The sequence below is a fragment of the Agelaius phoeniceus genome, chromosome 34 (genome assembly GCF_051311805.1).
Source record: "Agelaius phoeniceus isolate bAgePho1 chromosome 34, bAgePho1.hap1, whole genome shotgun sequence".
In the NCBI taxonomy this organism is placed as follows: Eukaryota; Metazoa; Chordata; class Aves; order Passeriformes; family Icteridae; genus Agelaius; species Agelaius phoeniceus.
In genome coordinates this window covers 438,932-456,195 of record NC_135298.1, presented here as the reverse complement: position 1 = coordinate 456,195, position 17,264 = coordinate 438,932, and the positions used below count along the sequence as shown (strand labels likewise).

General features: G+C 55.9%; 1 long non-coding RNA gene across 1 annotated transcript; it reads right to left on the bottom strand.

Moving 5' to 3' along the window:
- Positions 1-4,531: 4,531 nt before the first annotated feature.
- LOC143696370 (uncharacterized) lies at positions 4,532-5,347 on the bottom strand. The gene is made up of 3 exons (XR_013185814.1): positions 5,185-5,347; positions 4,891-4,969; positions 4,532-4,704 (listed from the first exon to the last, which is right to left on the bottom strand). It is a non-coding gene; the product is annotated as an uncharacterized LOC143696370 (long non-coding RNA).
- Between the last annotated feature and the right edge of the window lie 11,917 nt (positions 5,348-17,264).

The following is a 17,264-nucleotide window of genomic DNA, read 5'->3' as shown; positions in this document are numbered from 1 at the left end:
GAATCTGCTGTGCTTTCCCCATGAGCACTTGAAAATGAAAAATGGAAGTTTGTACTGCCCACTTCTGGACTCAAACAGTAACTAATCAACTAGAGCCTTGGTATTTCCTAGGGACATGAATCCATGGGATATCACAGAATTCTCCTGATCCCGTGAGTGTGTCCTGTGAGGTGCTGTGTAAATCACCTGAAAAAGTACAAAAATATTGCCAGCAACACTGCAGAAAGCTTGCAGGAAATGCAAGCAGCAGGGAAGGGTGTAAAATCCCATCTGCCCGTTTCTGTGCCTGATTTTATTTATGGACTGAGGGTGCCCTGCTTGTTGCCATTGCCTCAGTGCACAGCTCCATCTCTCCTGTCTCCTTCTCTGGCCTCAGGCCCAGTTCCTTGGAGCACCCCATGGGGGAGAATCCAGGCAGGGAAAGAGACAAAGAGCCCAAACTCCTGGGCTCAGACTCAGACAGGTCCATGGGGGAAGGAAAAGCTGTGCAAGGAAGTAAAACCAGGAATTCATTCCCTGCTTCCCATGGGCAGGTGGGTGTTCATCCGTGCCCAGGTGAGCAGGGCTCCAGCCCAGGCAATGGTGACCTGGGGACACAAATGCCATCACTGCCAGCATCCCCCCCTTTCTGCTTCTTCCCCCTCTTTCCAGACTGATTCTTCTTCCACATGGTCTGGGAATGCCCTGGGGTCAAGTCAGGTCACTGTCCCAGCTGCGTCTCTGCCCCTTTCTGGTGCTCCCCAAGCCCTCGCTGCCAGGGCAGGATGAGGAACAGGAAAGGCCTCGGCTCTGGGCAGGAACAAAACCCTCCTGGAACCTTCCCTCTGTTTCCAGGCCAAATCCAAGCCCTGCCCCAGAGAAGCCCCTGGAAGGAAGTTCAGTCTCCCCAGCCCAAAGCAGTCCCCAGTGCCCATCCCCAGCACCAGGCACTGCCTTCCCCAGGGCGTCTCCTCTAGGAAAGGGATGGCTCAGCGAGCACCAGGCCGATGGCGATTGCAGCTCGGGGGGAAAACAGGCGGGAGGGGATCCCTGCTTGGAGTTCCAGGGGTGCTTTATGGGCCAACACACCCGAGGGGTCCAGGCACCAAGAACCAAGAACAAAGCAGGGTCCAGGCTTTTATATGGGACAAGGGAGGGGGAGCTTTGGTGTCGCCATGATATTTTCTGAAACTGAGAAGCTGAGAAGCCTCACAGCAAAAGAAAAACAAGAATTATCTGCTGCTGTGGAATGCAACAGGTGCATCTTTGATTGGTCCATGTTAGTTGTTTCTAATTAATGGCCAATCACAGTCAGCTGGCTCGGACTCTCTGAGAGTCATGAGCTTTTGTTATCATTCTTTTCTATTCCCTGCTTGCCTTCTGATGAAATCCTCTCTTCAATTCTTTTAGTATAGTTTTAAGATATCATTTTCTTTTAAGATAATATATATCATCAATAATAAATCAGCCTTCTGAAACATGGAGTCAAGATTCCCGTCTCTTCCCTCGTCCTGGGACCCCTGCAAACACCAGCGCACTTTGGGCCTGAGGGCCAATGGGCAGAGGGAACAAGGGTGGTGCAAAGGCGGGACAAAAGGGCAGCAACCAACTGGGATTCAGGGGAGGAGCTGCAGGGAACGGGAACCAATAGGAAAGCGGGAGTGGGGAACATTCTAGAAATGGGGAGGAGAACAAGGATGATGGAACTTGGGTCATCAACATGTAAGGGACACGATGCCACCAGGACACACACCAGGGGACAATGTCACCACACCTGTGGGGACGCTGCCACCAGGACGCCTCCAGTGACACCCAGCATGGGCCCACATGGCCCCTGTGGGTGACACTGACCCTTGCCCTGTCCCCAGGGGCGGTTGGGGTCCCCTGAGCGCGGTGGCCCTGGGACACCCTGGTGGCTGTCACTCACTCCTGGGCCACTTGTCACCAGCTGAACAAGTTCCCATCCTGCCCTGGTGGGTGGTGACATTCGGCTGGGACACCACAATGGTGGCAGGGGGGACGTGGTGGCAGGAACTGCATCAGGCAGTGCTATGGCTGAGATGAAGGTGCTGGTGGCACTGTGGTGGCACAGGTGGTGGCCTTGATGCTGTCCCAGTTCATGTCCCCATCTACGTTCATGTCCTCCCATGTCACCATCCATGGCTGTGTCCCCCCATGTCCCTGTCCATGGCCACTTCCAACTCAGGTCCCCACCCAGGGCTGTGTCCCCACGTGTGCCCATCCAAGCCTTAGTTCAATGTCTTGATTTTTACCCCAATTTCAGGGCTTTCAAAGGTATGAACAGAAACCTTTGTGTTTGAAGGCAAAACCAAAAGGATTTATGTGTCCCTGCCAGAAGAGCATCCACGTGCTTGGGTGGGTGGGAAGAACCTTTTTTGGAGGGGTTTCCAACCCCACTGTCTCCAAAATCATGGGTTTTGCCCCAGTCTGACCCGATTTGGTTGTAGAAGATGCCTGTGGGGCAGAGAGAATTAAAATGATGGATTTGTATTGGAGAAGACCTCCAAGGCCACCCAGTGTTACTTGATGCCACCAGGAAGACGCAAGAAGTGAGATTTTTCTGGGGTCAGAAGTCGACAAATCTGCTCCATGTCGCTATAGGACATGAAACAACACGAGCGCACACACCACTGTTCTCAAGGTGAGAAAAGGGAAGTTTATTTCCTGACTCCAACATTTATAGTTTTCCAAAAGTGACAGTGGATTGGAGGGTGACAGTGCCACCTCTCCAATGACACTGGACAAACCAACAGTCCATCAAATTTCTTCTCCTCCATAAAAGAATGCAAAACAATAAGTTATTTACAGGAAGTATGTGAGAAAGTTTGCTACAAGAATGTAAACATCAGAAGGCCTAGAAAAATCTTCAAAAGTCAGGGCGACCGCTCTCCACAATGGATTTCTGATGTTGGTCTGTGGGTGTGTCCAGGTGCTCACGGGGAGCCAGGAGCCAGCCAGGTGTCTTCCTAACACAAATCAGCAGCACCACGGATCACCAGGGCTCTGCCCAACGGGGTCACTGGGGATCATCCAGTGCTGATCCTCCAATGAGGGATGGAGCTGTGGAGCTGGAGCAGCACACAAAGCTCTTCCCGCCCTGGGAGCACTCCCACAGCTTCCCTCAGTGCTGGATGAAGCGGTCCAGCTGGAGAAAGATTGATTGATTGATTGTCCTTCTCGGACGTCCCGGCCGGCTGTCCAGCACCGCTAGCAGTAGGGGGGCACTATCCCCATCTCCGTGGTTCGGGACAGCACCTAAGGCAAACGCTCTGTGCCGTGACAGCAGTGTTACCTTGTGGCAGGACGTGGCTTGGCTTATGGCTACAGTCAGCAGAAATGAGAGAGCGCTCTCCAGCTGTGGTGAATCCAGGTTTATTGGGTCCCAGGGGAAACCGACAACCAAAGAGAGCGAGGGGGAAGTTGCAACAGCTTATAAGGAGGGAGGGACACAGGGGAGGAGTCAGTCCTTGGACGAATAGGGTTTCAGAGGGGAGTGGGGTACAAAAGATTGACTTAGGGAAAACCCCAATGGGGATAACTTGAGGGTGGGGCCCCGGCCCCTGAGCCAATCACTCGACGCTCCAGCTGAAAGTTTCTAGAGAGTTCTAGAGAGAAGGGTGGGAGCGCCGAGTGACGGACAGGGCACCAGGGAGGGATTTGAGAAAGGGTACATTAATCTCCAAGGCAACTGGGGAGGAGTTGGGATAACTGGCAGCATAAAGGAGGAAAGGGAGAACCAGGGCAGAACCATTGCATGATAGGGGGAACAGAACAGTCCAACTTATACAGACAACACAACAGCTGGATGCATTGGTGTTGGGTCAAGGCTGACCTCTGGGAGAAGCTCTTCCCACACCAGGCACACTCATAGGGCCTCTCCCCGCTGTGGATGCGCTGGTGGGCACTCAGGTGGGCGCTCGTCCTGAAGCTCTTCCCACACTCCCCACACTCGTAGGGCTGTTCCCCCGTGTGGCTCCTCTGGTGGGCAGTCACTTCATAGCTGGTCTTGAAGCTCTTCCCACACCTGGGACACTCGTAGGGCCTCTCCCTGGAGTGGATGAGCTGGTGCCTGAGGAGGCTGCACTTGTCCCTGAAGCCCTTCCTGCAGTCAGGGCAGTGGAAGGGCCTCTCCTCTGTGTGAGTGCGCTGGTGATGGAGGAGATTGGAGCTGATCTGAAACCTCTTGCTGCATTCATCACACTCGTAGGGCCGTTCCCCGTGTGGCTCCTCTGGTGGAAGATCAGGCTGGATCTGGCTCTGAAGCTCTTCCCACACCCAGGACATCCGTAGGGCCTCTCCCGGTGTGGACGCGCTGGTGGCGGATCAGGTTGGAGTTGTGGCTGAAGCTCTTCCCACACTGCCCACACTCATAGGGCCTCTCCCTGGTGTGGATTCCCATGTGGGAGTTCAGGCAGGAGCTCCACCTGAAGCTCTCCCCACATTCCGAGCACTTGTGGGACTTCTCCCCATCCTGAAGCTGCTCAGGGACCCCCAACTCCGACCTGTGGTCACCTTCCCAGCCCAAGGTGGGTCTTTCCTCCTCGGATCCCCGTGATCTGCGTTTGCAGCCCCTCCTTGTGTGGGATCTCCAGGACTTTTCCTCCCCGTTGGATTCCTGTGCCCTGGAGCCACTCCAAATGGCCTCAGCCACCAGGTTCTGCTGTGGGGATTTGTCCTCCCTGCTCTCCATGCTCAGCTCCTTCCCTGGGGGAGGAAGGACAAGGAGAGGATGGGATTTGCCTCCGTGCCACAGGGAAGGGGAAGGAGATCCCCCCAGTGCATCCCTGGCTGGACAGCATCAGCAGTGGGGCTGTCCTGCAGCCGGGGGCCGTGCTGGGCTGGGAGATGGAGCAGGAGAGAGGGGGAAAGGGGCACTGACTTCCTCCTCACCTGCCTGGGTGTCCTGGGGCATCTTCTTCCTCCTCGCAGCCTCCTCCTCCACCTGGCCAAGGTTTGGGAATGGGAAATCCTGGTTTGGGGGGCAAAACAAGGGCTGAGCGTGTCGGGTTTGATGGTCCCGGTGCCCAAGTGCAGCTGGAGAAGTCAGCACCCCTTTCAGCCTCGGGGGGCCCGGACCCCGCTCATCCCCAGCCTCCCCCACCCCTCCAGGCTGCCGGGGGTCCCTCTGCACCGGGATCGCCCCTCTCCGCCATGGATTTGGGGCGACTCCCCCTCCCCGCTCACCTGCGGCTTCCGGAGGGGGCGGAACCGGGGCAGCCGCGGCCCGAGCGGGGGAACCGCGTGGGGTTGGTGCTGCGGCTCCTCCTCCCGCTGCTCCTCTTCCTCCTCCTCTGGCCCTCCTCTTCCTCTTCTTCCCGCTCCTCTCTCTCTCTTTCCCTTTCCTTTTCCTCCTCCTCTGGCCCTCCTCTCCCTCCCGCTCCTCCTCCGCTCCCAGCCCGGCCCGGGCAGTGCCGGCACCCAAAAGCAGCCGCGCTCTGCCCTGGGGGGGTTCCAAAGCGGCCCCGCCACGCCCGGCACTGGGAGCGATACTGGGAGCACTGGGAACGATGGTGAGAGCAGCGGGCGGGAACTGGGAGCGCTCTCCCTGCCGGTCCCGCTCTTACTGGGAGCACTGGGAGGGAACTGGGAGCAAACAGCGCCCGGACGCGGCTGCAGCCGGCGGGGGCGGGGCCGAAGCAGAGGGCGTGGTTATGCAAATCCGGGAGCATTTGTGCGCTGGGATTGGTGGGCGGGAGCAGGGCGGAATTTGCACGGTCACGTGAGGGCCGAGGGGGGCCGGAGCGATGGCGGCGGCATCCGGGGAGAGGGAACTGGGAATGGGAATGGGGACAGGGAATGGGGAATGGGGACAGGGAATGGGAATGGGAGATGGGCAATGGGGATGCGAGATGGGCAATGGGGAATGGGAATGAGAATGGGGACCGGGATTGGGAATGGGGACCGGGAATGGGAATGGGAAATGGGGACAGGGAATGGGAATGAGGAATGGGGAATGGGGACAGGGAATGGGGCCCGTACTGGGAATGGAGCAGGACGGGACTGAGAGTGGGGTGACACGGGAAGGGGCGGAGGAAAGGGGAGTGACAGCAGGGAGGGGGGTATCCGCTACAGGGGACACCAGGAAGCGGGACAAGGGGACACAGGGACAGTTCCAGGCCGGGAAGTCCTTGATCAGCAGCCCCAGAATCTCCACCAGCATCTTCCAAAGCACCCGGAGCCGCTCGGCCTCGTGTCCCCAAAGCCCTGAGCAAGCCCCAAGTCCTTCCCAGGAACTCTCAGCTCCCTCGGACCCAGCATCCCCCACACCTCTGGAACAGCCCCCCACTTCTCTAGCCCCATCTTAGTTCAACATCTTTATTTTTACCCAGGTTTTGGGTAAAAGCTTGGAAAGAATGAAGAAATGTGAGAAGAAGACCCAGGCCATGAGGAGCCAGGAGGATGTGGAGCCCCCAGCCAGGTGTCTTCCCACCAGGGATCACCGGCACCACGGATCACCGGGGCTCTGCCCACCGGGGTCACTGGGGATCATCCAGCACGGATCCTCCCGTGGGGATGGAGCTGGAGCAGCGCACGGAGCTCTTCCCACACTGGGAGCACTGGCAGGGCTTCCCTCAGTGCTGGCTGCGTTGGTGTTGGGTCAAGGCTGACCTCTGGGAGAAGCTCTTCCCACACCCGGTACACTTGTAGGGGCTGTGACATCCCAGGAACAGGGCTGGGATGGGCTCTGGTGCCTGGGACATCCCCAGCAGCAGCGGGGCTGGGATGGGCTCTGGTGCCTGGGACATCCCCAGCAGCAGCGGGGCTGGGATGGGCTCTGGTGCCTGGGACATCCCCAGCAGCAGCGGGGCTGGGATGGGCTCTGGTGCCTGGGACATCCCCAGCAGCAGCAGGGCTGGCTGTGATGCTCTCCAGTGCCTGGGCCGTGCCCAGGGGTGCTGCTGGCTGGGGTTGGGTTGGTGCCTGTGCAGTGCCCAGGGCAGGGTCACAGCGGGGCAGCTCTCAGTGTCCCCAGCAGGCCACGCTGTCCAGGGCAGCCGTGCCAGCGCTCGCTGCGCACTCGGGGCAGGCTGGGCTGGACGGGGCTCGGGGCACAAACGCCGCCCCCGGGGCTGGGCTCTGCCCCTGCCTCTGGGGCCCAGCCCCTGCTGGCAGCGCCTTGGGCAGGGCACGGGGCTGCTGCTGGCCCAGGGGGACAGGCCTTGCCCCCTGCCAGCTGCTCGGGCCCCTCGGGTGCCTGTGCCACAGCCCTGTGCCTCCTGTCCCCGCTACTCCCCGCCACCTCCACTCCCTCCATCAAAGCCCCACTCAACCTCTGCACTGTGACCTCTGGAAAGAACAAAAGAACAGGAAAGAAAGAATGAGAGAGAAAAAGGAAAGGAAAGGAAAGGAAAGGAAAGGAAAGGAAAGGAAAGGAAAGGAAAGGAAAGGAAAGGAAAGGAAAGGAAAGGAAAGGAAAGGAAAAAGGAAAGGAAAGGAAAGGAAAAAAAGTAAAAAGAAAAGAGAAACATGTAGCCATTTGGCCCTGCCTGGATGCCAGGCACCCACCAAAGCTGCTCTCTCACTCCCCTCCAGAGATGGACAGGAGAAGGAAAACAGAATGAAGGCTTCATGGCTTGAGTTAAGGACTGGGACAGATCATTCAGCAAATGCCATCATAGGCAAAACATTTTTGAAATTACAGGTATTAATTGAATTTATTCTATCCAGATCAGGGCAGGATAGTGAGAAGTAAAATAAAGCTTCACAAACACCTTCTGCCTGTTCCTCCCTCCTTCCCAGCTCTGCTCCTCCCCCAGTGGTGCAGGCAGACAGGCACTGGGGGCTCTGCTCCGTTCATCACCCGTTGTTTCTCTGCTGCTCGGGGAGAGGAGTCGTTCCCCTGCTGTGCCAGGGGTCCCTCCTGAGACACTTCTCCATGAACTTCTGCAGGGTGAGTTCATCTCACGGACAGCAGCTCTTCACAAACTGCTGCAGCTGCCTCACTCTCCCAGGGGCTCACAAGTCCTGCCAGGACCCTGCTCCAGCGTGGGCTCCTCTCTCCACGGCTTTGCAGGTCCCTGCTGGGTCCCTGCTCCAGCACAGGTTTCTCATGGGGTCCCAGCCCCTGCTCAGGCACCCCCTGCTCCAGCACGGGCTCCTCCAGGTGCTGCAGGTGCATCTCTGCTCTCCGGGCCCTCCATGGGCTGCAGGGGCCCAGCTGCCTCCCCAGGGGCTGCCCAGGGAATCTCAGGGCAATCAGCTCCAGCCCCTGGAGCAGCTCCTGCCCCTCCTCCTGCCCTGCCCTGGGGTGTGCAGAGTTGTTCCTCTCACGTGTTCTCATCCTGCTCTTCCCTGCTCACAGTTACACCTACACCATCACCCATTTTCCTAAATCTCTTGCCCCAAAGGTGTTACCACCATTTCCAAGTGGCCCAGCCTTGGCCAGCGGCCGGTGCATCCTGGAGCTGGCTGGAATTGACTCTGTGGGACACAGAGGAGCAGCTGCTTCCAGCAGCCTCTCACAGAAGGTGCTCCTCGAGCTCCCCTTACCAAAACCTGGCCATGCAAACCAAGTATAAGCATGGTAGGGTTTTTATTACCATTATTAATTCTTCTTTTTGCTATTGTCACTATTATTGCCCCTGTGATGTCACACTGCCCCTGTGATGTCACAGAGCCAACTCTATGTCACCGTGTGACGTCATACAGCAGTGCTGTGAAATCACAGAAGACTGATATCCCAAAGTCACCCTGTCATGTCACAATCTGTTTTGTGACGTCACAGCCTCCTCTATGATGTCACACAGCCACTAGGTGATGTCACAACCCACTCTCTGATGCCACTGAGCCACCCTCTGTGATGGCAGACTCTTCTCTATGGCCTCATAATATGCTCTGTGATGTCACAGCCAGTTCTGTGATGTCACCATCCCCTCAGTGATGTCACAACCCTCAAGAACTCAGTTCTAATAAAACACTGAAGTTTCTTGTACTTTGAAGAGATCCCTGTCAGGGACACAACTGAGAAAGTGTCCCCAGGTTCCAGCTAGAGCAGAACACTGCAGGCAGTGATGCCAGGTAGGCACAAACAAGGCAAAGGTGTCTCTGGTGCTGAGCACACCTGGATGTGTTTGAGGAATGCAAAGGGCCAAGGCCTGGCCAGGCAGATCCTGTCCCTCCCTCCTTGCTCAGGGCTCTTCCCGGGATGGGCACTGGCATGTGGGGATGTGCAATGCCAGGGGCAGGAGCGTGGGGCGGCCCCTGCCAGGCTGCTGAGCAGGGACAAGGAGGCCATGAGGCCCCAGGCCTGCAAGGGTCACTTGTCCCCTCCTGGCCCCAGGCCCAGCAGCCATGGCCAAAGTGCTGCCCAAGCTGGCTCTGGCAGGGCTGTCTTGCAGCTGCTGCCCATCCCTGTGCCCTGTGCAGCCCAGGCTGTCCCACGGTGTCCCTGCCCTGCGCCTCTGTCCCTGCAGGCTGTCGGCATCCCCCGGCTGCCCCACCTGGCTGGGCCCTTCCTTTGCTGACAGCTCTGCCTGGCCACTGCATGGTGTTTGCAGGGATTGAGCAATTAGGGCAAAGCTGTATCGCACTGTCTGTAAGGGGAGGAGTTCCTTAATAAGTACAGTAGGATATGATATAATATAGTAGAATAAAGCCATGGATCAGCCTTCTGCAATCATGGAGACAATGCTAATTATGACCTGGCTGGGAGCCTGCAACAACAGGCAAACACTGCAGTACTGATAAACAGAGATACAGCCAGGGGAGGGAGGCAGGTGGAAAAGGCTTTGTGCTGTCCCTGCTCTGAGGGGATGCTCAGCACGGCCTGAAGGTCTGCACATAGGAGAAAACAACAATGAACACAGAACAGCCAAATGATAAACAGGCACCAACAGCAAGAAGCCCAAGTTCCCTGGGGTTGGAAGTTTGAGGATCTGGGGGATTTCACAGAAGAACTGGCCCAGGGCATTGCCATGGCACAGGGGCAGGGAAAATGTATTGGCCATGTACAGCAGAGCAGTGAGAAAGCCCCAGGCCCAGGCAGCTGCTGCCATGTGGGCACAAGCTCTGCTGCCCAGGAGGGTCCCGTGGTGCAGGGCTTTGCAGATGGACACGTAGCAGTCGGAGCACGTGAGGGTCAGGAATGAAAGCTCTGCTGTGATAAAGAACAAAAAGAAAAAGACCTGTGCAGCACATCCAGTGTAGGAGATGGTGCTGGTGTCCCAGAGGGAATTGTGCATGGCTCTGGGCACAGTGGTGCAGATGGAGCCCAGGTCAGGGAGGGCCAGGCTGAGCAGCAAGAAGAACATGGGCGTGTGCAGGTGGTGGCCGCAGGCTCCGGCGCTGATGATGAGGCCGTTGCCCAGGAGGGCAGCCAGGGAGATGCCCAGCAAGAGGCAGAAGTGCAGGAGCTGCAGCTGCCCCGGCTCTGCCAGTGCCAGCAGGAGGAAGTGGCTGATGCAGCTGCTGTTGGACATTTGCTGTGGCTGCACGTGGGCACCTGTTCATGGAGAAAAGGACAGTGAAGGGTTAGAGGAGATACCTGTAACCAAAATCAAAGCCATTTCCCACACACCCTCCTTTGTAACACACACAGACATGCTCTTGTGTTTCAGAGTTCTGATGTTTTCTTTTTAAGCTCCTTCCATGGACTTCCTGGTACTCTTGGATATCAGAAACCCTGAGCATTTCTGCTGCCCTCTGGTAGAACAGAGTGATTTCCCTGAGGCAAGATAATGAGTGGACGCTGGGGGCAGATGATCTGTCACTTCATTCTGTTTGCAGTTCCTCTGGGCTTTCACTTTGCTCAGCTGGAGGATGTTCACACTCCCACCTTCCTCTTACAAACGCCCGGGTACTGTGAGAGCAGATGGATCCAGCAGAGCCCAGCTCCACTTCTGTAGCCAAGGACTCACGTTGCTCATTCCACCAACCCAGCAGCATTTTCAGGGTCACAACACCTCTGCCTTTGCCCATGGATCTTATCACTCAGAGATGCTCCAGGACAGGTTTGCATGCTGGGGTGAAGCTCCCAGCCTGGACTGAAATGTCAGAGGGACTTGCAAGTGTCCTTCTGCTGGCATTGGCTGAAGGGAGATGCAGCTCCTTCCCTGGCTGCCCTGACAGCATTGCCCAGAGCCGGGCCCTGGGGACAGCGTCACCCTGAGCCAGCTGTGCCCCTCCAGAGCCCCCAGGGCCGGGCAGCTGCTCCCAGCCCTGTGCTCTGCAGAGGGAACTGGGCCCGGGGCTGCAGAGCTGCCCCACGGCTCTGCTGCAGCTCTGCCTGCACAGGAGGGGCTGCACACCTTGGAGCCCCGGGCCTGAGGGCAGAGGCTTGGCTGGGGCACAGGAGGGAGGGGGCTTGTTCAGAGGGAGGGGCTGCACTGCAGGGGATCCTGTGCACATCTCTCAACTCTCCCTGCCACAGCATTGCTGGGTTCTGTTTTCTCTCCTTCCCTGATCTTCTCTCTGCTTCCTGGAGATTTTCCTCCTGCAGGGGTTTCCCTGTGCCTGATCTCTCTGTGCCAGCACTCACAGAGCCCAAAGCTCTGTGCACTCTCCTTGGCCTGACAGAACCCTGCGTGTTTGCAGGGCACTGCCTGGGGGCAGCTTCTCTTTGCAGCTTGGAGAAAGGACAGCTCAGACTGAGCCTGATGGCTCCAGCAAAGCTGCTGCTGCTGCTGTCCATGGGCACAGTGGCTGAAGGCACATTAGGGATCTCCTGTGAACCTGCTGGTCACTAAAAGGAACAGTTTGGTGATCTCAGGCACCACTTGCCAAAATTCATAACTAATAATTCATAATCGTCCTTTAATATTTATCCTCCCTCCCTGCCACTCTCCAGTAGTAGGAATCTGAAGACAAAGTCTTAGGAAATTGCCTAATTTCAATCAACATCCTTGTCTTGGAAATATTCTGAGACTGCTCAGCATGTGAAAGCTTCATGAGCATTTCAGCTCCCCTGCAGCAGAAATCCTCAGAGATGCACTCGCAGAGTCTGCAGGCATTGGGATGTTGCAGCTTTAGGAGATCAGTGCAGGAGCTGCAGCTGCATTGTCCTGCAGCCAGAGGTTGCTGTGCCAAGGGCTGGCAGTGATTGTGCCCCAGGCCCTTCCCAGCCCCTTCCCAGCCCTGCCTGCTTGAAGCTCTCTGTGCCTCTGTGCTGTGCCCGGGCTGGCTGCAGGCAGTGCCCCAGCCCTGCTGGGCTGTGCACAGGAGCTGCTCCTGCCCAGAGCTGTCTCTCTGCAGCTCTGCTGCCCTTGCCAGGAGCTGCCTCTGGGCCAGGAGCCCGGCCCAGCTCAGCAGCACAGACACAGCACAAGGACTTTAGGAGCCTCTGGGGCTTTGTGCTCAGGCCCTGAACATCAGGCCCTGAGAGGGAGCTGAAGAAGCCTCTGCAGAACTCCAAGTCACAATCCAACTCCAAAGTTTCTTGGACTTGTAGTGGCTCCCACTGAGGGACACGACAGAGAAAGTGTCCCCAGGCCCCAGGCAGAGCAGAGAACTGGAGGCACTGATGGCAGCTGGGGACAAAGAGAAGCCAAGGCTTGGTGCCCTGGGGCACAGCAGGGTCTGTGCCAGCAAGGGCTGGGAGGAGACACCTTGTGCTGAGGCCCTGGGGCCTCCTGGCCCAGCCCCAGCCAGGCTGGGCACTGCCAGCCCCTTGTCCTGCCCTCTGCATCCCCCCCCTAGCCCACATCCCAGTGGCCTCAAGGATCTGCTGCAAGGAGTCCCTGGGGAGCCTTGCTCAGCAATGGCCCTGGCGGCTCCTGAATGCTCCCTGCAGGGGCTGCAGCTTTTTCAAAGGACTTGGGGTTTGGCTTTGGCCTTGCAGTCTCTGAGAGCTTTGTGCAATCATGGCCTCCAATTACCTGCTGTAATTAGTCCCTGCAGAGGCTCTGTCAGTAACACCACTCAGTGGGGCTCATGAATGCTTCAAGGTACTTCAGTTCTTTTAAGGTACTTGGTGTTTCCCTTTGGATCCAGACCCTGTGAGAGCTTTGTGCAATCATGGCCCCAATTATCTGCGTTAATGAGTCCCTGGAGAGCTTTGTACTGACACTCAGTGGGGCTCATTCATGCTCTGAGACACTCAAGGTGTTGAAGGTACTTTGGATTTTCCTTTCCACACTGAGTGTCTGAGAGGTTTTTGTGCCATCCTGGCCACCAATTCTCTCCTCCAAGGAGTCCCTGAGGAGCCTGTGTTGGACAGGGACCTCAGTGGGAGCCATGAATGCCTGGAGACACTTTGGGTGTTTCCTCTGACTCTGACTCCAGGCAAGGTTTGTGCAATCTCCTCCCAGGCCCTGAGGTTCAAGGGCTCAGCTCCAAATGCACAGTGAGGCTCATGAGGATCAAGCAAGTCCTGACAAACCATGGCTCTGCCTTGATTTCCCTCTGCTCCAGTGCAGTTCATTAGGAGGGTTTCCTTTGACAGTTATGGAGAAATAGCTCAAAGAGCTTCTAGGAAATATGTATTGCTATTTTAAAGGGTGTCTTTTATTGCTTTTCTTATTACACAAGAGGTGACTGCAGCATTTGGTGACTGATATTGATGCAGGGACTGTCCTAAGGAGGTCTGGCCTGCTCAGAGAAGCTGTGCCTTGAGCTCTGAGCCAGTGTGGACAACCTTGCTCCACATTCCCCAAGCCCATGGTGTCTCTCCTTATTCACCTGGGAGCTGCTTTGCTTGGAGAAGTGGCTGCACTCAGGCAAAGAGGGATTTTCCTTCTTTGAGTTTTGAAGCCATCTAAAACTCCTGAGTTTCCCCATTGCAAACAGACATCCTCCTCAAGTGTGTGCCAAGCCCAAGGTGGCACCAAGAGCACTCCAGCCCTGCCCTGGGCCAGCTGTGAGGGTGGATCATCATCCCAACAGGCAGTGGGCCATTGCAAGGGGCTGTTGCCATGGACACTGCAGGGACCCCAGTGCTGGGTTTGGGTGCCATGGCAACCGCCATCAGTTCAGGTTTCCTTGGAAAGCAGCCCCAGGAGCCATTTCTGCAGCCAGGCTCCATGGCCCCTTGCCTGCAGAGCTGCTGCTGCCCTGGGCTGCCATGGCAACCCTGAGGACAAAGCGGTGCCAGGGCTGTTCCAGGTACAATTGCAGTGACACTGGTTGGTGCCAGCAGGTGCCATGGCAACGGCCACGGGGACCCGTTCCTTGGTTTGGTGCCATGGCAAGCAATGCCCGGAGCCGTTGTGATGGTTGGTGGGCATGGAAAGCTGCCCTGGGCCCCTTGCTCAGGGCTGGTGTCAGTGCCCAGAGCCAGAGGGGATCCCTTGCTGGGGGCTGTGCCATGGCCACCTGCCCTGTGCCGCGCTGGCCGCTCAGGCACCAGGAACCAGCAGCCAAGGGCACTGCCAGGGCCAAAGGCCAGGTCAGCCAGACAGAAAGGGGCAGGGCTGGGCACTGTTTCCAGGGCAACCGGCACTGGGGGGACACCTGGGGCACCTGGCCTGGCAGTTGCCATGGAAAGCCCTGGCAGGCACTGAGGGCACAGCCCCTGGCACTGAGACACTGCTGGGCCGGGTGCTGAGCACAGCGCTGAGCACGCAGAGATGGTTTTGTTCTTGCTGAGCTGCAGCACAGCCAAGGCCTGTCCTGCCCCTCGTCCAGCCACGCTGGGGAGGGGCTGGGGCTGCGGGGGAGCTGGGCAGGGGACACAGCCAGGACAGGTGACCCCAACTGACCCCGGGCACAGCCCAGCCCAGAGCACATCATGCTCAGGGTATGAAGGGGGGAACAAGGAGCAAGGGGGGAATTTTGGAGGGAGGCTTTTTGCCTTCCCAGCTAACACTTAGGCAAGAGGGGGCCCTGTTTCACCAGTGGGCAGGGTCACTACCAAAGACACAGACACCAACTGAAGGAATTGTGGCATTTATATCATGCACAGCTGCAAAGCATGACAAAAGGATAAGCTCAGCAAAGCACATCATCATTAGCAAAGAATTACAAAAGAAGCTCAGCAATCCATCAGTACTCATCATTACATTTTGATGACTAACCCCTTGGTCAAACACTAGAGGTGTTTGTGGCAGACAAAGATTCTGGCTGACTATCAAGGTACACCTTACAGACATCAGCAGTACTTCAGTGACACCGTTCTTCATTCTTTTTTCTCAATCTCCTTGGAGTTAGGAACAAGAATTCTGTTGTCCATGGAGCTGGCACCTTTTTAATTCCAGAATAATGCCCCAGGCCCTTTGCTGTTCAGCTTTACCATGTTGTCTGGGGCTAACAAGGCTTGGGGGGCCCTTTCCCCTCTGGCTGGAAGGGGCCGGGTCCCAGTCCCTGAGGGGCTCCCAGGCTCCTGGATGCAATTCCTGTGCAAGTCCCTCAGTGTCACAGCAGCCTTCCCATGGAGCCCCGTGGATCAGAGCATTTGCCAAAGGGGCCCTTGGGGCAAACAGGGAGATTTGGTCTGGCAGCATGTGTAAAACAATATCCTGTCAGATCTACTTGTTCTCACACACAATCCTTGGCTGCAGGGACACATTCCCATTGTTCCTGCCCAGCTTTCAGGACTCAGAGTTGTCTTTCCCAGGAGCTGCTCCTTCAGCTGCCTCGGGAGGGCCATTTGGCCTCCGGACCCATACTCTGGCTCCATTATTAGGACTGCTGCATCCAAACCCTTTATCTCCACAAACGGTGGTGATTGGAGCTGGAGCTCCTTTTTTCACAATATTAAAATTGCAATATCAATAATTGTGCTACCCTGTCATGGGGTTGAATAATCCAATCCTGGTCACTATTGTTTCACAGAATTACTATAATTTCTCCTGGATATTCTGCATCAATTCCTCCTGCCATGACATGAACACTTTGCAAGGCCAAGCTCCAAGGTTCCCATCTCCTCATTTTTTCAACTGCTCTTTTAACAACCCCTTCACCCGTTCAACCAATCCTGCAGCTTGTGCATAGTCTGGGACATGAAAAACCCTGCAGGCTTCATCCCTGTATTTTTCACAGCAACAGACAAAGCACTCTGCATCACAGTATCACCAAACCCTGGGAAAATAGCCAATTTCATCCCTTCCTCCTTTTTTCATTGTCTACAATCTCACAAAGTTGACCACTGACAGAAGGGCCCTGGCCAATCCTGTTCTGTAGGGTATTTAGAGTTACATCCCTGAGCAGCCAAAGCTACCAAATTAGTATTGTCAGCACTATTTCACATTACTATGATTTCATATCTAGATATACATATTGATATACATATAGACAGATAGATACAGACATATATATATAATATAGATATATATATATATAAATATACAGATATATATATATATATTAAGATCTTAATATACAATAAATACATATAGTTAGTTATTATATTGATATTTCACTGGTACAAATGCAGCTGAGCTCAAGATTAAAACCTTCTCTTGCTCCATGTGTGAGCATTCCAACAATAATTGTTCTTTCTGAAGGTGCTGTTTCCATTGGACTCTTAACAAATTCATCTTTGTCTGCCCAAACCCACAAGTCCTTTTCCTTTTCCATGTGCAGTTTTTGGATGCATTTGAAGACATCCAGGGCTGCAGCTTCTTTTACCCGACTGCCCCACTGCTCCCACGGGGCTCCCACCTCAGCCCACTCCAGAGCCAGGGAACTCCAGGGAAGGGCTTCCCATCTGGGAATTTCTGATGGCACTGATGTCTCACATTGACATTGAACAAGTGACATTTGGTTGGGATCTGGCCAGACTGGGCCAGTTCCGTTTGACCAGTGGCCAAAGTCAGCACCAAAGACACAGACTCCAGCTGAAGGAATCAGTGTCATTTCCTGCAGTTCAGAGCAGCAAAGAATCACAAAAGGAGCAGCTCAGCAATGCACCCAATCATCCCCACCAAAGATTGCCTGCAGTGGTTAAGAAAGATGCAGCAGCATTTACCCTCAGCCTTTCCCATCCCCCAGATGCACACAGCAGCTGGGGAAGCTGTCACAGCCAAGGGCTGCAGAGCCACTCCTGGGCACTGGCAATTCCTGCAGGTGCCTCCAGCCCCAGCTGAGGCTCCAGGCCCGCTGGGAGAGGGCCCAGCTCTGGCAGTGCTGCATGAACAAACTGACAGCACTGCTAGTGTGCCAACATCTGCTTTCATCCTCCTCTTGGCTCCCTCCCAAAGCCTGGCCAGGCCTCAAGGAGGAGCCAAGGCAGCTGACTTTGATCCTTCAGCCCCACACAAGGCCAGATGTCAGATTTCATGGCCTTCTCTGGCTTCTAAGTACACAAAGGTCCATCCATGTTTCACTAAGGAGTGGCTACATCTATCACAGTGCTAATGACCATGCATATCTCAGCAGGGAGCAGATACAAA